The following is a 23,435-nucleotide window of genomic DNA, read 5'->3' on the forward strand; positions in this document are numbered from 1 at the left end:
GCCACCAACAAAACTCAGCAAAGATTGTTCTTGCTCGGCTGGGCTTTAACTTCTGGATATTTGGAAGCGTTGCCACAGACTGAATGGCTTCACTTGCATCTTTCTCCACCGCCATTATGGAGCCACAACTTTACCGCACAGGTCCTCGTCCTCAGCCACTCCCTCTGTTCGCTGATAGAACTGGTTGGGGCGTCTGTGGCTCAGTGGTAGGGCAGTGCCCCGGTCACAGTGTATGAATGTTTTTGAATGGTGAACGGTTCCTGTACGATCTAAAAGTGCTTTGAGCCGTCATTGACACTAGAAGAGCGCCATATGTTTACATTTAAAATTTGGCCGAAGAAAAGCCAAGAATGTACCATAACCTAGGGTGACCAACCGTCCTCTTTTGTCCGGACATGTCCACTTTTTACGTACTGACCGGGGGGGTTTATAAATTCATACAAATGTCCAGTTTTTGCTGTTTTTCATGGGATCATTAAGCGTGCACTTAAATTGACTGGCGCTTTGCACACAGCACTACGGTACTTTGTTGCGTGACGTAATTCCTGAGAGGCTGCGTACAGGGAGCAGATCAGACAGGGAGCACATTCAGGGAGCAAATCAGACAGGGAATACGTACAGGGAGCAGATCAGACAGGGAGCATATACAGGGAGCAGATCAGACTGGGAGCATGTACAGGGAGCAGATCAGACAGGGAGCACTTACAGGGAGCAGATCAGACAGGGAGCATATACAGGGAGCAGATCAGACTGGGAGCATATACAGGGAGCAGATCAGACAGGGAGCACGTACAGGGAGCAGATCAGACAGGGAGCATATACAGGGAGCAGATCAGACAGGGAGCACATACAGGGAGCAGATCAGACAGGGAGCATATAAAGGGAGCAGATCAGACTGGGAGCATATACCGGGAGCAGATCAGACAGGGAGCACGTACAGGGAGCAGATCAGACTGGGAGCACATTCAGGGAGCAGATCAGACTGGGAGCACGTACAGGGAGCAGATCAGACAGCGGAGCAGCATTGCACAGAAAATGCGAAGCATAAGTGCAGCTTCACAGTTTAACTGCAAAAAACAAAACGTTCCACGTACCGTCCCGGTTGGGACAAATGGAAGCGGAGTGCACCGTGTGCAAAGCTAGCACGTATGTTTCAGAGTCTAATAAAGGTGCTGGAGATCTCAAAGCTCACATGGACACCGAAAAACCTTATCTTATTACTTTGAAAAGGTTTTAGGAGATATTAATTTCAAGCTGAATGTTGAAGCTGACACAGAATAGGTCATATTTAGAACATTATTTCATATTTAATTATTTATTTGAAAAGAGCTTTTTTTTTATTACATAATTTATTTTTCTACCATTGAGGCATAATAAAGCATGTTCATTAACCTCCGAGAAGCCTGTCTGAATTTGTGTTTCTAGGCCGGCCGAGAGTCCTCTTTTTTTTAGAAATCAAAATATGATCACCCTACCGTAAACCCAGACGGTGTACTGAAGGAATATGAAAATTGAACTGAAGTACGTAAGAGGGCGGAGCCAGGCTTATGCCTGCAGCGTTCAGGAGGAATTTTCCCAGTACAACACAGCCACACATGGGCTACCATTACCACAGTTTCCCCCACTCATCTGTCTCTTTCTATCGGAGAGAGAGAGCCGAGAGGAGAAGGATCGCTTTGTGACCGGTGCGTGGAAATACTCATCCGGCATTTATTGATTAACTCATGTTCTAATTCTAAATATGGACGGCCGCTTTACCAACTGAACTGAGGCCGCCCAATCAAGACGATACTTGAGTAAAATTTACTCAGTTGTTATCCACCAGTTTAAAAGGGTTAAAATAAATTAGAGGGAGTTTAAAGATACTCCGACTGTAAGTCTGTAGAGGGCTGAACACGTGAACAAACAGGTGGAGCAGGTGAGTCTAGCTGGAATCCACGTGAACAGAGCTTAGGTATTTCATCACCTGGCCCGACAGGTAACACAGGAGCCGGGTGGACCGGTTGGAGTTTCAGGGTATAAATACCCGAGGACACTTTTCAGAGCGCCACAGCTCGGCCGACTCTGCTGATCCCCTTCGGTCCAGTGGTTCTTGACAGTTCAACAGGACTGAACCAGATTTGTGAAATGTTTAGGACCACTGAATCCAAGTGAAGGAACTCTCATCTGGGGACGGCGCCTGGGGACTCTTTGTTTTTACATCAGGTGGGCTGAAAGGATTCTCTATTCAAGCTCTGAAGGGGGCTTACACGTCTAGCCTGACTACAGTTAATAATTTAGCATGTTCATATTTTATTGTGTGTGTGTGTGTGTGTGCTTTGTTGACGATCTATATGTTTTAGGGACCACCCTATATATATATATATATATATATATAATGTATATAATGTTTTAGGATTTTTATTCCAGCATTTTGTGTTGAACAGAGAGACTTAATATCTTTTCCATGTTTTTGGTTGCTTTTGTTTTAGTCTTTTGGCAGTTTAATTTAGCTTTCCCATTTTGAAATGTAAAAGCTTTTTACCTCTTTAAATCATGTGTAACTACTTATCATTTGGATTGATTAAAAACAAGCAGACTGTTGTGGTCTACTGAAATGACAGCTTCTTCTGTTTCTTCTGTTTTTTCCCCCCTGCATCCGCGGTTTCTCCACATAGTCTTATACGCCCAAAATAAATAAGGATCAACAAGTCAAATAAATATTTCCAACAATTTCTGCAGCCTAATGACCTAATTACAGCCGTAATGATGTTTAGTACTGCAGCACTTAATGTTTTTGAACATTAAATTATAATATTATCTGCTAATATGGGTCTCTAAAGATGCCACTGAAAATAATGAATAGTGAATACAGTAAAGAAATGAGTCGGTGTGATAGGCAGGCCTGAGGTGTGTGTGTGTGTGTGTGTGTGTCCTCACAGAAAAACACACTAAACTACAACTGGACCCTAACCTCTGATTAGTTGTTAGTCCTAGCAGCTGTTATTTTACTATCACCAGAAGCAGTATTTTGTAATGGCAGCACTATTAGAACTGATAATAATAATGTACTTTATATTCAAAGCACCTTAAATAACAAAGGGAGAGTCTTTACAGTGACAAAATATTTGAAGAAGAGGTTTAAAAGCCTTTTTATTTTATTAAATGATGAATAGTAAAACTGTCATGTGTTCAACACGTGTTAAACACATGACATTTCGGACATTTGCTGGTTGGTTTTTGACATCACTCTGATGTAGACTGGGATTCTGAAGTTATGAGGGTATCACGCGTCCTCAGATTCTTCTTCCAGTGTTTCCTCGACAAAAAGTGGAAAGTGTCTGGATGTTAAACTGAAGTGAGTTCAGCAAGTGAGAATCCAACAAGAGGATTCTTTAAATATTTGATACTCAGGATCATTTTGATTGTGTGTGCTACATTGCTGCTCAACTGGTCAGTAGAAAAGTTTCTTGATGCTGATTGGCTTATTCAAAATGTCTATTTAAAATATTAATAGTAGAATGGGGCGCCCTCTAGCTCACCCAGTAAGAGAGAGTGCGCCCCATGTAGACTGAGTCCTTGGCAGCGCCCCGGGTTTGAATCCGACCTACAGCCCTTTGCTGTGTGTCATCCCCTCTCTTTCTCTCCCCCGTTCCTGTCTAACCACTGTCGAAAACTATCGAAAAGCCCCCTAAATATATATATATATATATATTTTTTTTCTCTCTGTGTTAAAGAACAATAATTTTTGAAAAATGTACATACAGTAATTGTGTTCATGTTTCTCAAGTAGATCCAACCGCAATTAGATTGTAATCTGAGTTCCCATCATCAATGAAAAATGCAAGGAGTGTCTAAACTGGTCAGACAGCTTGGATAGGATAAGTGCACAAATAAAGTTTTGAGTGCTGGAATACAGCCATCCTCAAACAATGAAACTGACCTGGTTTCACTGAAGAACCATTAGCATGGTCCAGGTTTAAACTGTCCATTTCTAGATGGAACTCTAGATGGTGCTTTAGACTGGCGGACAGGGAACCAACTATCAGACCCCTGAAACAACGTCAGCTCAGTCCAACTAACCTCTGTTTGGTTCTCTGTTGATGAAGAAGCTGTATGGTCCGGTAAAAACTGCATGGAAGCGGTGGAGTTACATTGTGTGTAGAATGACAGTAATTGGTGTCACTGCCCATTGTGAGGAGAGTGCAGATTTGAGTCAAGCATGCTCAGATGTAAACGTTTTAGGGCATAACACGTCATACCCGATGAGAGTCGAGTCAGACCGGCTCTGGTCGAGTGGAGATGTTAGTCCTGCATGCTCAGATTTAAACGGTTAAACTGTCATACTGAAATTTATGAAATCCATGAAATAATAAACTTTATCATTACAAACAATGACAGAAGATGGGAATCATTTCAAAAACGTTTCAGCTATCTATGACTGTTTGATTGCTAAGGTTAGCTCAAAACACCATTCAAGTGACAGCCCTTTTTGTGCTGGATTGCTAGCTTGTAGAAAAGCTAGCAGTCATTTCAAAAACGTTTTAGCTATCTATGATTGATTGATTGATTGATTGCTAATGTTAGCTCATAGACTCATTTACCACTTTCTCTGTGGCGCAATTTCAGCATCTGGCCAATGGCATCTTCCACCTCATCTGCCTTCACTTTATGCAATCTCTGGCAGGCTCCTAAAACACAGTGTTAAAACTTGGTCCTGCAGCGGCCTGGGTTCAGGTCCGACCTGCAACCCTTTGCTATGTTTCATCCTCCCATCTCTCTCCCCCTTACATGTCTATCCACTGTCACTAAATTAAAGGAAAAATGCACCCTAAAAAAACATTGTATATAGGGTTGGGGCCGCCTCTGGCTCACCCAGCGGGAGCGTTTGCCCCATGTTGGCTGGGTCCTGCGGCGGCCCGGGTTCAGGTCCGACCTGTGGCCCTTTGCTGCGTGTCATCCCCCCGTTTCTCTCCCCCTTACATGTCTATCCACTGTCACTAAAATCAAGGCAAAAGGCACCCCAAAAAAACATTGTACATAGGGTTGGGCCCCCAAACCCCAAACAATACCCAACACTAATTGCAGTCTTTATTGCAATAACAGCTTACCAATCATTGCTTCACACAGCCGGAACTTACTAATAGGGCGCTTGCCCAGCCTCCTTTTAAAACTAAAATTGACCAGAGGTCATTTTTGCCCACCCGGCGGAGCATTCTTCAGACGGCTGTGTTCAGAATTGCTCCGCTGAGTGAGCGCAGGTGCATAGTCTGAAAGACATGGCGAGATTATTGTTAGCTGCCACCGCCCTGTTGTACGCCATTTGCCCAGCCCTATAGTGCGCTATGGGCATATGGTCAAAATGCATACCTTTGGAGAAATGTATTCCTTTTATACAATATTCCTTTTATATTTCCCAGCCCAGTGTATGTGTGTGTTTGTGTGTTTATGAAATTGAATTGGTCACCTTATTTTGTTTTTTTGACATGTCCTCCAGCTCCTTCTCCCGTGTCTCCAGGTCCTCCAGGGTCTCGCGGGGACGGTCAATTATGTCCTCTGACTCACTCACAGATGGCATTTTCTTTTTTTTGTCATTTAGAATTTGTTGCTGTTGTTAAATAATTTGGTCCAATTTCATTAAAACTTTAATCTGAAAGTCTAAAGAAATTAGGAATTTATCACAATTTTATAAAGAAATAAAGAACTTGTGTACATCTTACTATCTTAATAAAGCCTATGCAATTAAAGGAACACTCCACCTTTTTGGGAAATTGGCTAGGAGGTATCCCAGACGAATTTAAATAACACCGGGGCACACTGCACATAGGGTAATTTCCCAAAAAAGGTGGCATGTTCCTTTAAGTAAAGACAGCTGACTGACTGACTGAGTGTACCACAGTAGTAAGACTTCCTGTCATTTGCCACCTGTGTTGTATTGTGCTCAGCTTCAAATGAGAAAAGAATACATTTGTAATTGATGTTACAAATGTTGAGACAATATAAATGATATGAAAATGTATTAGTAATAGTGATAACGACAATAATAATATACTGTTTTGTGACACCAATACAGTAGGAACGGTGATAGAACAGGCATCCATAACTGGGGGTGATCATCAAAACCTCAACAAAACAGTTTCTGTGTAATACCTAGATTTTTGTATATTTATAGCCTCTAATGTATTTTATTTTATTTTTATTATATTTAAAAACTGGACTTAGAAAGCACCATTCTCTCTGGCGTAGTATGAGAATTGCCTGCTGTAAAACAGAAACATCAGTGATTTCAATATTACAGAATTTTGGAATATTGGTTTGTTTTTACAGGATTCTTTCACTGTGCCTAACATTCGAAGGACAAAGGAGATAGACCAGTTGCTGTAATTTCAAGAAATGCAGTTTTAACACTTAATATTATTATTTGTAATTTCAATATGTGTGTATTTCACATACCCTGCACAAGGGTGTTAGTGAAGGACCCAAGAGACCCTGGAGTCTCTGGGCTTCCCGTCCCACCTTGTTTTGGGCCTGAAAACATGTCTTTGAGTAGAGCGCATCTAGAGATCCAAAACAAAAGGGAGAATCCATCAGCAAAGGTATGAGTAGCAAAACAGCAGAACATGTAAGGGTTGATTTGACCTTACCTGGAGTCTCCAGGTCACTCTTATTAGTCTAGTAGCCAACTAGGTGAACCCGGAATGTTGAGTACACCAAAGTTTATTGCAGAAATGTGAAGTATGGGTCCCCAGTATACGGAAAATGACGGATGCTAATTTGCATATGTTGAGCAATTTGCATAATTAGCATAATTAGCATTATAGCTTAATCGTCCAGTTTGACCACATATTTTGCCTGTATGGCCAATTTCTACAATATGTGAGTGGTTTTAGGGGTTTTAGAGGATCTGATTTCTTTTCTGCTTTTTCAGATTTCAAAGAGCTAATATTAGTACTTTTGTGATTTATTTGTGGTAAGTTCCAATTACTTCAGCATAATTATAGGTTATTTTTATGGTAAACACAATCTTACATTTCAGAATCATGAGTGCTTTTGTGAATGTTGATGCATTGTTTTCAGGGTTACTTAAGCTGAAGCTTAAAACTGAGTCTGGGCCAACCGAGTCAGCCCCCAGACGAGCTAACCAAGAGGCCTTACCTCCGCACTACACAAAGCACACATTGGCTACCACCTTCAAGCATACTGCTATGACTCACAATTAATTAACAAAAGGCAGCCTCATCACCGATCCACCAGCTGTGATATTCCTTATTTTGGATGGGATAAGACTATGGGCCTAAAGGAAGAGAGGAACTGATTTGCCCACCCAGGATTCAAGTCAGTTGTTCCCCTGTTTTGTTACTTGTCAGCTGTGGTTGCAAAGCCGGGTTGAAACCTTGCACATCAGCAAAGTGCATTTGTACAGCTGTAGTCTGGCCTGTAGGCCTACCAGTTAGTGTTTCTGCAAAGGCAATGATGGTGTGTGCTGCATCATACTTATACACACCAGAGCACAAAGAGAGGGATGAAGGGTCTGGAGAAGATGAGGACAGAAAGAAGAGGATAGTAAAGATGGTCTGCTGCTTTCCATAGCAGTGCCTGTGGGACACGTCTCATGAAGGCAAGCTAGTGACTTCATTGCTGGGGCCTTTGGCGCTTTTTGTAAATTCCATACCGGCTGCATTCAAGGTTACAAAGTTCCTCTGATTGTACAAGCCAGAAAGAAACCCTTGTTGCTTTTTGTGATCTGTAACTTGGGGCTTCTGCCTCCCGCAGTGGAGAAGCTTACCAGAACGACTCTTATGGCATTGAGTGCAGACCCTTCCCCTTCCCAACAGGATATGAGGTGGAACACATCCCGAAAGAGCATGCATGGCCAGAAGGAACCACTGGTCACCCAGATTCCTGCAATGCATTTGCTGAAATTGTGCCATTTTATCTTATAGGTTAGTTATTACCAGCCTTCTAACACCAATAAGCATAAGCACAAAGACACTGTGTCATCACTGAGAATGTGAACAGTTGACCCCATGTCTGACAACATGTAAGTTTAAGTGAATCCCCTCACATGAGTGGCAATGCTGTCAGCTTTACTGCATCATGATATTATTTCCTACATTGAAAGTACACAGGAGTTGCTCAGCCTTTGTTTGTTGTGCTTGTCTTTCAAGACTTTGTCTCGACTAGGTAGAGGTGTAGTCAATGAGAGCTTGTACTCTGTGAGCTCTTGCCTGCTCTTCTATGTCTCTCATGGTAACGCAATGACAACATCTGGTGGCTGGTATGCAGACTGGAACCATGATAGCTAAGAGAACGGTTAGCCTGCACCCAAGCTGTGATCTAATTTAGCTACAGCTTTTTGACTAATCACTAGCGACAGTTTGATTCAGCCTAAAATAACGTTATTCAAAGTAAACAGTACGAAAACAGCTACAGCTAAACTAAGATTTTACAGTATAATAAAGACCATGTTTCGAGTATTGTATTTTAAATTTCAATTCAATTTTATTATATTATCAATTCATCGAGTTTCTCGACACTTTACAGATAGAGTAGGTCCCACAGTTCTAGTAGTTTCTCAGAGCAAGCAACAGTGCACAGTGGCGAGGAAAACTTCCTAAATGAGCACAGTAGAACTGACGTAACAGCTGTTATATTTCAACAGTTATTTTCAGTTTTGAGGGTCTTTTACATGCTTCTCAGCGGGTGGTTAGCTGATTAGCTGTCGCTAAACTACAGTTAGCTTCCAGTGGCGGGGAACGGACTTTCTTAACTATCTACGGGAACATTGTGCAGTATCGTAAGGTCATATCCACGTTCATCATGGTATCATCTGTGCTGCGTGAACATCTTGCACATGCGCAGGACAGATCGTTACCAACAAGCTCTGTGCAGAGCACACAACTTAAGTTATGTTGTACCAAAATTATTGTTCCTTAAAGTTTTGGTGGTTTGTGATTAGCTTGTTCGATTAGGCTTGATCTAATAACGGCGGCGTTCTGTTTAAGGATGATATGCTATTTGGTGAAACTACTTTCTTAATGATTACGTTTTCCATAATAAAATTTTTCAACTACTTTAAAACTAGACTATGCTCCCTTGCTTTACTACATACTTATTAACACACAACAGCTAGCTGCCACATCTTATTGCAGGAAACATGACCTAACCTCAAAAAATGTCAACAATTTGGTCATCAACATTCCATCAAAGAGCAAGAGTTGAAATGTAAGGTTATAGTGTTTACCATGAAAATAACCTAAACGTCCTGAGTTAATAAAAAATGTGTCTAAATGAATCCAAATTTGTTATAGAATTACCATTTTGAAGTCTGAAAGTGCCAGAATTGAATTTAACGTCCTCTTAAACCTCTTAAATCATTCCAATATTGTAGAAACTGATGGCACAGTGCAAAATCTAGTGTCGATCTGGCCAATTCTGCTAATTCTGAAATGTAAGATTGTGTTTAACATAAAAATAACCTATAATTACGCCTGAAAGTAATTGGAACTTACCTAAATAAATCACAATAAGTCCTAAAATTAGTTCTTTGAAATCTCAAAATGCCAGAAAAGAACTCAGCATCCTCTAAAACCACTTACATATTGTAGAAATTGGCCATACAGTGCAAAATATGTGGTCAACTGACGATTAGCTACAATATGCTAATTATGCTAACTATGCAAATTGCTCAACATAATGCAAATTAGCATCCTCATTTTCTGTACTGGGGACCCATACTTCACATTTCTGCAATAAACTTTGTGTACTCAACATTTCCGGGTTCACATGGGGCTCTATGGGCTGGCTACTAGACTATATGGTTTACTGCTGTTGTACTGTCTTCCGGTTGTGTCTATCATTTAGCTTTTTTTTTAGTTAATAGAAGTTCGTTTGAAATAAAGGGTAGCTTCTGCATGAGCGAGTACAGCATTATCTGTATCTGTACTGTTTACCACATGAATTCTGTATCCGGATCCGCCTCGGAATGGCGGGGCCTAACACCGAAGTGGTCAGATTTAACCAGGAAGTGGTTGGGTTCTCTTGAAATGGGCGGGGCTTTAACGGTATGTTATTTAAGCATGCAATTGATATGAGTTATCAGAAATTAGGCTCGTTCGAGATGAACTGCGCCTCGCCTGTAAGTGGCAGAGCAGGCGGTAGCAGCGGGGGGCGGTGACAAAAGCTGCGGTAAAGTCGACAGTTTCCAGCCGTTCCAGCTCCTTCAGGCTGAACAGGAAGTGATGAAAACACTGTGGTGCGATTCCGATTTAACAAATATATCGACCCTCATACCAGCTGGTACACGTCTCCAGTTGTTTTTATTATGACAGAGTAGCGGTCAAAGTGCTCTACATGCGACCTGTTGCTGATTTTAATGACACAACACTGGATGTATCCGTGCTGAACAGATTTAGTCTCTTTGACTTCTAAACTTAACTATCAGTCCAACAACATGTGTTCTGACAGAATAAGTCTTTAAATCAGACAAATAGCAATTAAAATCGCTCCGATTCAAAACAATAAAAAGTTAATAAAACGTCATCATGTTGTAATCCAATCGTGTAAATCAGCTGAGAAGCCGGCGTTTCCCAGCATGCTCTGGGTCCGCCTGGCTCTTGCAGTCGGTGAAAAGCAACTGCGCCGCCTGCGTCTCAGAACTGCGGCCGCCTTCTCTCGTGAGATTTCCGTTGCCCACGTCTGCATGACGTCAGAGCAAGGGATCAAGTCGGACACAAATCTAACGGCATGCAACGGGCGCCGTCGCCGTGATCGATTCTGCGCAGACCTGGCTCATCTCGAACGAGCCTAATGTTTATTTATTGCTGATTTGAAAACTATTACATGACAGCATCGAGCTTCAGATCAATGGTGTTGTCATGGTAACAAACAAACTATATACAGAACGTTTTGCAACAATGATACACACTGCGGTTGCAATTATGAAGTAAAGATGAACAAGAGTTTTCATACTCATATAACTTTCTTTTTTTAACTTTTAATTTTTTATGATCATGTGATTTTATTTTTTTTTGGTTCTTTTTTATTTTTTTTATTTCCACACCAGGTTATGTGTGTTTGTGTGTTGTGTGTGAGAGAGAGGAGGGAGAGAGAGAGAAGAGAGAGGGGGGGGGGCGGGGGGCAGCTGACAGTTAAAAAAAAAAAATCTCCGATGGCAGAGACGCAACGGGAGTTGCATTTAACCAACCAGCACGTCTGAAACCCATCACAAATCTACTGGTTACTATGTAAGGACACAAACCCCACGTTCACCAAATCTACTGGTTACTATAAGGACTACAAACCCCACGTTCACCAGAATCTACTGTACTATAGCTACACCACAGAAATGTTACATGTAAGGACTACAAACCCCACGTTCACCAGAAATCTACTGGTACTATAAGGACTACAAACCCCCTTCACGAATCCTGGTTACATGTAAGACTACAAACCCCAGTTCACCAGATCTACTGGTTACTATGTAACTCAAACCCACGTCCAAACTACTGTTCTATTGGACTACAACCCCACGTTCACCAGAAACCTACTGGTTACTATGTAAGGACTACAAACCCCACTTCACCAGAAATCTACTGGTTATGTAGGACTACAAACCCCACTCACCAGAAATCTAGGTTACTATGTAAGGACTACAAACCCCACGTCACCAGAAATCTACTGGTTACTATGTAAGGACTACAAACCCCGTTCACCAGAAATCTACTGGTTACTATGTAAGGACTACAAACCCCCGTTCACCAGAGAATCTACTGGTTACTATGTAAGGACTACAAACCCCACGTTCACCAGAAATCTACTGGTTACTATGTAGGACTACAAACCCACGTTCACCAGAAATCTAGGTTACTATGTAAGGACTACAAACCCCACGTTCACCAGAAATCTACTGGTTACTAGTAAGGACTACAAACCGAAGTTAAAAACAAACCTGAAGCTGAAGAAACCCTAAACGTTAACGGAACAGATCCACAGACCTGACTGCCTGATGGAGCGGGAGAGAGAGAGAGAGAGAGAGAGAGAGAGAGAGAGAGAGAGACAGCAAGCTGTTCTGTCCTTGAAATCAAAATGTTTGTATTGCATGCCCGATTTTGTGTTTACTTCAATGTGTTTTGGAGTTTGCATCAGCGTACGAGCAGCTGAAGGCAATTTGGGGTGGCCATGTATTTTTGAACCCTTCAGAAGGTCATCCAAGGCAGTGTGGGAGATCTGGTGCTTTGAGGCCCACCCCTGAAGAAAGTCCTTAGTTAAATGAGGATCACCCTCAGACTTCAGACTCTTCTGAGGTAATACTTGCGTCCTCTTCTGTAGTGTCAAAGTTAGCAGCCAGAGAAGCAACTGCACCCACCTATTCCTCACTGTCCTCTTCCGTCTCTTCTGCGTTGCTTCTCTCCCCTTGTTCTGAAACCTCTAAGTCAGAATCAACATTGTCTTGTTCCTGCTCCATAGCGGCTCTATTGTCTTGTTCCTCCTCTTCCATCTCTTCACTTTGTTGTTGGTTGACAGTCAGCAGTGTCCTTTGAGGAAGCTTCAATTGACGAGTGTACTGCTGTCTTTGCAACCTGTCCTTTCTTAAATGGCAAGTAAGGAAAATAATAAAAAAAAGAAAGAGAGAGAAACAAAACCATATTGACAAGAAGTATTGGGACGCTTAGAACTACACTCATTCAAAGTTTACCAACTGTACAGCAGCAATGCTACACTGTTACTAGACCTACTCTATCTGTAAAGTGTCTCGAGATAACTCTTGTTATGAATTGATGCTATAAATAAAATTGAATTGAATGATTTCCTGTTTGTATTGGCGTAGTATAAACTATCCCGTGAGAGACGTAGAAACGGTACTGATTGTGATCACTGGAGCTCTGAAAAGCAAGTCTAAATGCATGCATCTAATCTTGACTTGATTGGTACTTTTATCCCGAAACACATTGGGGCGTTGTTATACAGCTTTGTGGATGACCTGCCTTCAGTGTTTCAGGCGAGTGAAGCGTGCATAACGTTACTAACTAGGCCCATGCCATCATTAATGTGGGCAATGTTTGTCTTTGTAGGTTGTAGTCCTATCGTCAGATTAACTACATGAAGCCTACACTTTTCGTGGTTGTCAGTTGTTGAGTTGTCATTCCATTAGATGACTCCTATCTTGCTGAAGTATAGTTTATAATGTGTTGGTTAATTGAGGATTGCCCTTGAATATCGATAGCAGTTAACCTAGCTCAAATTAGCTAGCATTAATATAAAAAGAAAATGGATCGTAAATAACGTTAGCCGCCGAGCTTGACACATTAGCTATCTTAATTAAATTTCAGTAATATACTTGTTACAATCTCAGTAACGCGAGTTACCACGCATTGTAACGCAGCATTTAGTGGTGTTTTGTTTTTTTAAGAATTCACCAGCGCCGCGAAACATTTCTTCACAGGAAGCATTGTGACCGGTGTCAGAGTTGGTTCACAAGCACAGCCACCCTCCAACAACTCAGCCAAATCTTCATCTTCATTCTATGGCGGGTCCATAATAACTGGAGACATCGGGATCAAACTGGCAGAGCATGAACTGCTCATTTTAGCGCACTGATTTCTAGATCAATATTTTGTTGTATTTCTTTGACACACTTTTTAAATTCTCCTTTCAAAATTTTAATAATCCACAGATCCTTACAGTCTACCCACCTTACTGTTTAGCTGTTATTTAATGGTATTCATATTCACCTAGATCACTTCCATCTCTTTAAGCAGCACATTTGTTTCTTTGGCCTCTTTTTCCAGCGCATGGTTGTGTTTGTATTGCCATTTTGCATAATGAGTACTTGTGATACTTTTTGTAAACTTTCCTGCTAATACTTCTGTATTTTACTTAAGTTATTGCAGTTTTGTATTTTGTCATTAATAATAATAATATAATAATACATTTTATTTATAATGCCCTTTACATTTCAAAAGGAAATCTCAAAGGGCTACAATTAATAGGGAGTTAAAAACAGTTTCCAGAGTACGATAACATTTGACAAGCAATAATAAAACACCATAAAACTAAAATTAAAACAGTGACTGTTTAAAAGGCCTTTTGAAATAATAGTGTCTTTAGGCCCTTCTTAAAAGTCTCCACAGTTTGTGGGGCCCTCAGGGACTCTGGGAGGGCGTTCCAGAGCCGAGGGGCGACTGCCTGGAAAGCCCTGTCTCCCATAGTAGACAGTTTAGTCCTAGGTTGGAGCAGGCGGTAGGTGGCGATGGAGGAGCGGAGGTTTCGTGAGGTGGTGTGTGGGGTGAGGAGTTCACTGAGGTAGGTAGGGGCAGTTCCATGAATGCACTGGTGGGTAAGTAGACAGATTTTGTATCGAATTCTTTGTTTAATGGGCAGCCAGTGGAGGGATTTCAGGACCGGGGTGATGTGATCATATTTGCGTCTCCTCGTCAGGACCCGGGCAGCGCAATTTTGAATATGCTGGAGCTTTTGCAGGCTCCTGTGATTGTGATATTACTTCATTAAAAGATCTGAGTACTTCTTCCACCACTGAGTCCTCTCCTTTCTACTTACCACCACTGTTTGTCTATATCTGTATTTGACCACAGAGTGGCAGCATAGGTTCACTAATGTCTCACGAGCAACAGGTACAGCCATAAAACCATCTATAATACATTTTTGCAGCATTGCAGTCTAACCTTAATCTCTCCCACTTCCTTACACACAAACACTCTCTACCTCTTCCTTGTTATCACTCTCTTCTTCTTTAGCTTTTTCTTTCTTTCTACTCTTCTGTATTTCTGTGTCTCTATTTCCCTTTTTAATTACAGTACACACCATCTGCAGCGGTTTGTGATTTTATACAGCATAGATCCAGCTGGCCACAAGTCTATAGCTTACTTAGCTGCAATAACCCTTAATATGGAGTGTGTAGTGGGTCTGAGATGAAGATTGTGTGTGTGTGTGTGTGTGTGTGTGTGTGTCAGTGCAACACTTAGCAGCATACTATATCTAGTGTGATGTCTACATAGTGTGTGTATGTGTTCATTTTCACACCTATCCATTCTCTCCCTCTCCCTCCTGTTTATACAGCTTACCCAGCTGTTTTTATAGCCATACATCGCCCTTATCGTTTTACGCTAAGCAGCAGCCACTAAAGACCAGCACAGCTTCAGTAGAGGGGCCATCTGTAAAGAAGCAGCTGTACAACCTTGAGTCATGTGAAGCCCTTACTGAAAATTAAATCTTTTTCGTCAGTATGCATTTGTATAACAGCTAGGGGGGTGGTTTATGCCCTCCATACTGGCCATAATGGGAGTTGTGAGTTCTTAACAGCAGTCCATGTCCAAAAGTCTGGTATAAATGTACATTCAAATGGCTGAGGACACATACATCAATATGCTGGAAGTCACATCAGTAAGTCAGTAAATCTGCACAACATGAAATTATGTTATTAGAGGACACTTTTAAATTGTTGAGTGGAACCCAGAAGCACAACACAGACAGCAGTTTGCAAACAGTTCAGAGATAGTTTGTGTAGTGAAGTGGGTGCAGGCTGGGAGGCCGACTGATACGCTGGGCAAGGCAGATGGAGACCTGGAGAAGGGACCTGAGGCACAGGAAGGCACAAGTTAGTCAAACGCTCAAGCAAACACAAGGCAACTGTTGACAAAACAAAAGACTGGCTGTAATCTTAGTATCACTTTGGCAAACTGAACAAACTAGCGAAGATTGGAGTGTGAAGCTGGGGCATGTACACTGCAGGAGCTAGATGAGTGGATGGTTGCAGGTTGATTGGTAGCAGGAGGGAACTGGAGTGTCACAGCCAGAGAGATACAAACAGACAGAGAGAGGCCAGGAAAGTCCAAAAATTAACCTTCAGAAATCACATGAAATACTACGGAGAGGCACCGCAGGAACACAAATGAATGCACTCTGAAATGAAGGGAAGTGGCCATGAGAAAGGTTGGACAATAATTCAATTTAAATAAAAAATTATCATAACATCAGAGCCGTATTTCAGAAAGAGGTCATAATAATAAGAGGCAACACTCTATTGGGTCGCCAATACAACATCTGCGTGCAGTTGCTGAGCCGAGTCCCTTCAGCCATTTTGGACTGAACTCACTTGTTTGCAATAACGAAGGAGATTTGTTAAAAATGCCATTCTTACACACAAGAAGGGATCAATCAGTTTAAAACTGCTAGTAAACAACAACAATTGCAGTCATTTAATCTAATACCATTCCCTTTTTTCACCTGTTGGTAGTCATAATAGTGACAGGTAGGCTTAACAAAAAGCTGAAATTGAAAATTACTTACATGCTAGCTAATGTTACAATTTTTTTTATATAAACAATAAAATGGGATTCAGCATAGAGCTCTATTCCAGTGAAAGCCAAACTAAATGTCTGACGTCAATATTTGGGTGCAATTTTCCTAAGACTATTCTCTATTGTAGAAATCACAAATCTGCCTGTGTTGTCTGACCAAGAGGACAAAACATTAAGTGGAAGATTCCGTTTGATAACACTGGCCCCTCCTTTTGTTTTTGAGCTTGCTGAGGAGGATGCAACTGTATGATAGAATCTGTTGGCTAAGCGGCAGGTATCCATCTGTAGCAAACGCGTCTCCTGTAATAACGCAATGTCAACATTTCTCTTTTTAAGCAGTGCTTGCTCGCTTGTGAGGAGCATTCTGACCACCACATTTAAAAACTAAAAATGTAAGATCAACCTTTATCAAAAAAGCTGCGTTCTAAATGAACGTAGATGTGTAAAAGCAACTGCCTTTCACTTTGTTAAACCTTAACAATAATGCATCCAAAGTTAAGTTCCTCAACACACAGAACATATAAGACACAGAACAAAAACAGATGAGACAGTGACACAAAAGGGAAAGCGAGGGGGAGGGGGGACATAGCCAGAAGGTTAACACTCAAGGTAGGTCTGTGATTCAGAATGGACACAGGGCAGCAAAAATGAACAGCAGCCCATAATTACCTGGTTGCAACAGCAGACTTAAAAATACAATGCGTTTCTCGTCAACAAAAACATTAAACAAAAAGTACAAAATAGCAAGCACATTGGAAAGGAGACTCTAACCTTGTAGTGGCCTAGTTAACTTATGGAGCGTAGGCTATATTAAACAGGACAGATGTGTCATTTAAAAACATAGTCTCTGTAATCGCATCAGATAACAATGTAATAAAACTAGGACACATTAAGAGATTAAGACAAACCATGAGTCCATGTTAGGTCATGACCAAAAGAACGAGATCCAGGGTACAAGCGGACGAAATGGATTTCCTCAGGAGGGTGGCTGGCGTCTCCCTTAGAGATAGGGTGAGAAGCTCAGTCATCCGAGAGGAGCTCGGAGTAGAGCCGCTGCTCCTTCGCGTCGAAAGGAGCCAGTTGAGGTGGTTCGGGCATCTGGTAAGGATGCCTCCTGGGGGCCTCCCTAGGGAGGTGTTCCAGGCACGTCCAGCTGGGAGGAGGCCTCGGGGAAGACCCAGGACTAGATGGAGAGATTATATCTCCAACCTGGCCTGGGAATGCCTCGGGATCCCCCTGTCAGAGCTGGTTAATGTGGCTCGGGAAAGGGAAGTTTGGGGTCCCCTGCTGGAACTGGTCCCCCTGCGACCCGATACCGGATAAGCAAATGAAGATGGATGGATGGAAGAGTCCATGTCCATCAGGCAGTTGTTTTAATCCTGATCTTCTTTCATGGTGTTCTCCGCGATAGAGTCCAAGGCATTACCTGTCTCCGCCGCAACAAGAGGATGGGGAGCAGCCCGCCCCACGTAATGGTATTTATATATTACCTGCCTGTCTGTGTAGCAAAGGATGTTGAAAATCCGTGTGCATTAAGTAGTAGTGTTATTATTTTGGTCTATCACTGTTTAGTCAGTGGGCTCTCATAATATTGATTTGAACATGTCGGGAGCCACTTAGGCAGGGAGTGCGAGAGATATTAATTAGCATTAGAGCCATCTAACCCCTCTTTCAACCCGACAATGCAGCTATTACATCTCTGGTTTCTGTCCTCCATGTCTGCTGGCTTCACCTCCAGCTCTTGAAAAGTGTGGCCATGGCTGTCAAGAATACTTGAGTTGCTGTCCTCTGTAGTTTTAGATTGTCCACATCAGATCTGATAGAGCTTGCCATTAGAGATGCTAGGTGGGCAAGAATACCAGTTAGCTTTGCGTTGACTGTCCCCACCTGTTGAATCTGAGAAAAACGTGGTTTGAGGTTGCTTTTCTGTTTCTCCAGTAAAGCCTCTGCAATGGCATCCATATTGCCGCGTTGGGTTTTGTTCTTGTTTGCCATTCTGCTTTAAATGACTCTATCGAGCACGAAGTGATAGAATATCAGTGTTGGAACCATATAACAAAACTATTTGGCAAGGTTGGGCCATGATTTACATCTCAAGCCGCCATTTCTGTTGAGCCGATCACGTTAAATCTCCTATAATGTTATGGTTGTTATGAAACTGTTTCTCATTATTTGTGATGCAGCACTTGCAGTAAACAAAAGAGTGAGTAAACTAAGTTGTAACCTAGTCAATGAACATTACAAGAAATAAAAACCAAAAACCCCAAACCCCAGTCTTTTTCAGAAAAGTGATGATCCATGTAAAGAAGAGGATAAACTAGGTTTATGTTCCTCCATTACATCCCTGCCAATAATATCTTACCTTAATAAATAAACAAAACTACTGCCAAGAGAATACTGGTAACTGGTTCATGGAGATAAATGACATGTAGAACACATAATTCATTTAAGGACTGTGCCCTCTGTTAAGCAGGCTTACGGTGTGTCAGTTATGTGACTACAGGAAAAGATTTCTAGAATGAGGTAAAGTGTGTAAGTGTTATAACCAGGTAAGCTGTTGCTGATGAATGTGCAGGTACACACACACAAGCACGCACGCACACACACACACACACACACACACACACACACACACACGCATGCACACACACTCTAGTACACTTGAGATGGCTGCCATAGAATTTTACTGCAAGGATATTCTAGACCTTTTGGGACACCAGCTTCACCTTTCAATTATGAGTCTACAGTAATGAAACTTATGCAAGTAGATTCATGCTGTCTATTTAAATGTGTGTCCTTTAAGGTTCACTTAGTTTGATGTTGTAGACAAATTATTGCATAATGGGGTTGCTCGTAGTGTTTAATCCACTGGGAATCAACATGCATGCTCTAATTTAACTTATTAGCTTATTTTTAGATATCTGCCTTGAACATGGCCTGGATGTTTGAGTCTCAGCACATTCTGTAGGCTGATGTTTCAGCTACCAGCTCAGAACAAAAAAAGCAAATACTGTTGAATGTTTAGCATCTGAAGTGTGGAATATTATATAATTCATAAAGGTGCATTATGAGCCCATGAAGTATTACATTAAAAGCATTCAGTGCTTCTAATGCCATACAATAACATCATGCTGGTTATTTTACCTGCTTCTGTAAAGCAAACAGTGTCTGTGGTTCAGCTGGGATCTCCTAGCTAGCAGCTGTCTAGCTGCCTATTGTTGTATGATTAACTTAACCTAGTCAATAGAGCTCAACTCTGGAAGTAAAAATCCCATTAATTTTTTCTGTACAAATTTTGATTATCAGCTATAATGTCTAAACCAAGCTAAGAAGTATTGAAACTAAAGTTTCTGCTTCTGTAGAAATTAAAACCTTGTTTTAAGAAAAACATCTATGGAGAAATACTACACTACCCAGAAGCATAACAGTGACATCCCTGATTGGTCCAGCTTGGCGTTATCACGTCATATCTCATTACCATAAAGTTACCATAACATTACCATAAACTTTCTGATTGACTCTTAACATGCTCAAAACGCGACGCCGAAGGATTTGTCGCTCCTTGCATCTGAGAGAAGCCGACTTCCATTGAAAATGAATGACTTCCGGTAACTTTAGACGCTCAAGTCGGTGGCGGTGTGAAGGTACGGTTATGGTCATGACTACCCATATAGCTGGTTGGCTTGGTTCCATACTTAAAACTCTTTTAATAAGCATTTAATGAAACGTCAATTGAACAATTAAATGGGAAAAAAAACAGAAGCCGTTAAAAAAGTGGGTGGTCACTCTACTGCATTGGTAGTAGTGGCTCAAAAGACACTGATTGGTCAGACTTTTAATTTTTGTCCCACACCCTCATTCTTACACAAAGCTACTGACCACGTAGTAAACCTGTCAGCCTTAGACGCAGTGTTGTAGTCAAGACCATCCAAACCGAGACCTGAGTGTATCGAGACTGAGGCAGTTACAAGACTTTGAGGAGTTGAGACCGAAACAAGACCAAGACCACGACAGGGTGAGATTGAGTCAAGATCTAGACCAGACCAAACAACTGGAACATACCTGTACACAACAGCTAATATTCGCTACATCACTTTGGGTGAGGAGTGAAGAGAGTTTTGGTACAGTGGCAGATTGATAACAGGGTTGGGCAATATATATCGATATTATATCAACATCGATATGTGAGGCTAGATATTGTCTTAAATTCTGGATGTCCTAATATGACACAAGACTTGTCTGTTCCTGATTATAAAGGCCTCATTTCAGTAAGGTGATGTCATTTTCTGAACTTACCAGACTTACTAGCTGTTTTATGATTTGTCTTTACCCACTTCATCCTCACTATTGGTAATTATTTATCAAAAATCTTGTGTTCATGTTTTGTGAAAGCACCAATGGTTAACTCTACAATATCGATGCCATATCGACATCGACATTGGTCAAAAATATCGTGATATTTGATTTTCTCCATATCGCCCAGCCATAATTGATAACTGTAGCTAGCTAGCTTTGCTAGCATCACTTCCACTTCTTTTTGCTTCCATAACTTGTGTTTATGATGATCATTACCTGGAGGTTATAGTTTGTTGTAGTGTACAAAAAAAAGACAAAAGAATACTCTACATATCAACTCCAAAATCAGCAGTCCATCCTAGCAGATGGCTTGGGACTGTGTTTGTGTGTGTGTGTGTGTGTGTGTTTTATAAGAGAAGGCTGTCAGGCTTGGAGGCCAGGCCTTAATTCCTGTTTGTTTGAGCCCAGATGAAATACACTTTATCATATAGAGGACGGGAGCAACAGAGAGTGTATTTAATAATGCATCGGTGTATACACACCACTTTTGATCTGTCCTCTCTCAGTGTATGCAGACTGGATGGGGTGTAAGTGAAATAGAAGAAAGTGAAGGAAGTGAAAGACTGCTTTACTGCTCTGCTATACCAGTCACAAATGCAGCAGGACACCTTTATGTATGCCGTGCCATAAGAGAACACTTCCATCATAATTACTGAGTGTGCTCTACTGGTCATTTGAAACAAGGCTCTGCATACAGCCATTCACTGATTCATATTTCCTGGTATGGAATGTAGACTTAATGACGTTTTGAGGTACTTCAATTCATGTAATCTTTCAATAGTATGTCACTTTCCATTTCTACTGCACTACATTTATTTCACAGCAATAGTTACAAGTTACTTTTTCTGATGAGAATTTTAAAAAGACAATATATTAGAGATTAACATATGCCCTATAACTAGTGATGGCTAAATGAAGCCTCATGAAGCTTTGTGAACCATTTTCTGCCATCTATTATGGTAAATGGAACTCTTGTTTTTCAGAAAAAGGCTCAAGGAATGGCAATTGTGTGCTTTAACCCTTTGTTGAACATGGAGCGCCATCTAGTGAGCTCAGGAAATAAAGAAAATGGTTTGCGAAGCTTCATTTGACCTTAACTAGCCAATACTACATATAACATCTACTCTGTTACAGGTTAAATTACCCGTAAGCTGTTATATACTACGGAATATAGTTTAAATTAGCTCCTCCATGACCAGCTAAACATTTTACCATAACATTAACATCTTTAAGAGGTACTTTTATAAGTATTGCTTCATTTACATCAGAACTTCGTCCACCACTGCATATTTCTGCTTAACGTGTAGCTTTGTAATTTAGCTTTTACCTATGTGGTACGGTTTTGCCATTAACAAAGCAGCAATAGATACAATTACAAAGGAAAGATGTGTAAAAAGCATCATTTATATAAAGGGGTTTACAATACATATGTTTTGTTGTGCCAAAGACATCCTTTGTTAATTTAAGGTGAAATCAGTAAAAACATTACACATAAGCAAATGTTCATTTTGGTGCTCTTTCATTTTGCTATGGCACCATACTGATTCATTCAAAGCCAGTCTATACCAGCTCATGAAAGCTTTCACACATGCAGTCCTTAACATTGTATTTAACAACCAGTTCCTGCCTGCTTCACCTGGAGAAAAACAGTGGAACGATATGGTTGTTTGCCTTAGAAGTGATGTCTATGAAGTCACGATAGCTAAGAAAAAAAGATGAAAAAGCAAAACAATTACAGAAAACAAACCCAAAAATATATCAAGTCACAAAAATTAAAGCAATGAGCACTTAGAAGTAAATAATTCCTGTGCACAAATTACATATCTTTGATCTGGGAAGGTTTTGCATATTTTGAAAAAAAACTAAATCCTAATTTGGCAGAAAGCTTTTTTGATTCAGGGGTATTACGTATAAATCCTTACCAATTGAACTTCAAAGGGATCGCGAAAGAGTTTTTAAAGAGGAATCAGTCATAAAGTCATGAATGATCTCGTAAATGTTGTTGAGTTTTATTGTAATTTTATTCTATCATGTTTGTTTTGTGCTGTTTTGTATGCTTTTTTATTGTTGGGTTTTGTGTATTTTAAAGGTCCATCTGGAGACTGGCATTACAAATGAGCTTAGGCTATAAATGCTGTGGTATTGTTTAGTATTAGTTCATGCTGCATGTCCCTATACAAATTAACATAAATAAATAAATAAAATTAATTAGTGCAGTCAATGCTGCAGTGCACAACTATGTTAAATGCATGAGTGTGCAGCCAACAGTTTGTGTTCTGTCCTTTCCTGTTCTACTCCATCTATAAATTAAAGCTGGACGGGCCCTCGCTGATCTGCGCACATTGGACCCCGCTCCTTGCGACCGTGCATTTGTCCGGCACTGAGACACTGAAAACCATCACCAATGAAAAGGAAATTCCCTGCTGAGTTCAATGACACCTCACACAAGACTATTCCCTAAATGGGTCACCAGTTTTGGAAGGGGGCATGGCTTGAGGCAGGCCAAAGAATCATCAATAAAGAAGAAACTCTGCTGAGTTCTATGACACCTCATTCAAGACTACCTTAAACGGTTTAAATGGTATGAAAAGGGGTGTGACCTGAGTGAGTGGGCGTGGTTAAAGTATAGGGGGTCCGTATCACATGTAGACCACACATTATAAGTTTCATGTAGATCGGATGATGTTTATCATATAAGGCTGATTTCCTGTTGCCAGTTGGTGGCGATATCTCCAAAAGTTGATATTGGCCTGCAGATGTCCTCAGGCCTGGACTCTTGGT

The 23,435-nt window shown here is 41.0% G+C and overlaps 1 long non-coding RNA gene across 1 annotated transcript; it reads left to right on the forward strand.

Moving 5' to 3' along the window:
- The first annotated feature begins 1,590 nt into the window (after positions 1–1,590).
- LOC116685984 (uncharacterized) lies at positions 1,591–22,045 on the forward strand. Its single transcript, XR_004331103.1, has 3 exons — positions 1,591–1,678; positions 5,241–5,247; positions 22,035–22,045. It is a non-coding gene; the product is annotated as an uncharacterized LOC116685984 (long non-coding RNA).
- Positions 22,046–23,435: the final 1,390 nt, after the last annotated feature.

The sequence above is a fragment of the Etheostoma spectabile genome, unplaced genomic scaffold, assembly GCF_008692095.1.
Source record: "Etheostoma spectabile isolate EspeVRDwgs_2016 unplaced genomic scaffold, UIUC_Espe_1.0 scaffold280, whole genome shotgun sequence".
NCBI classification, from domain to species: domain Eukaryota; kingdom Metazoa; phylum Chordata; class Actinopteri; order Perciformes; family Percidae; genus Etheostoma; species Etheostoma spectabile.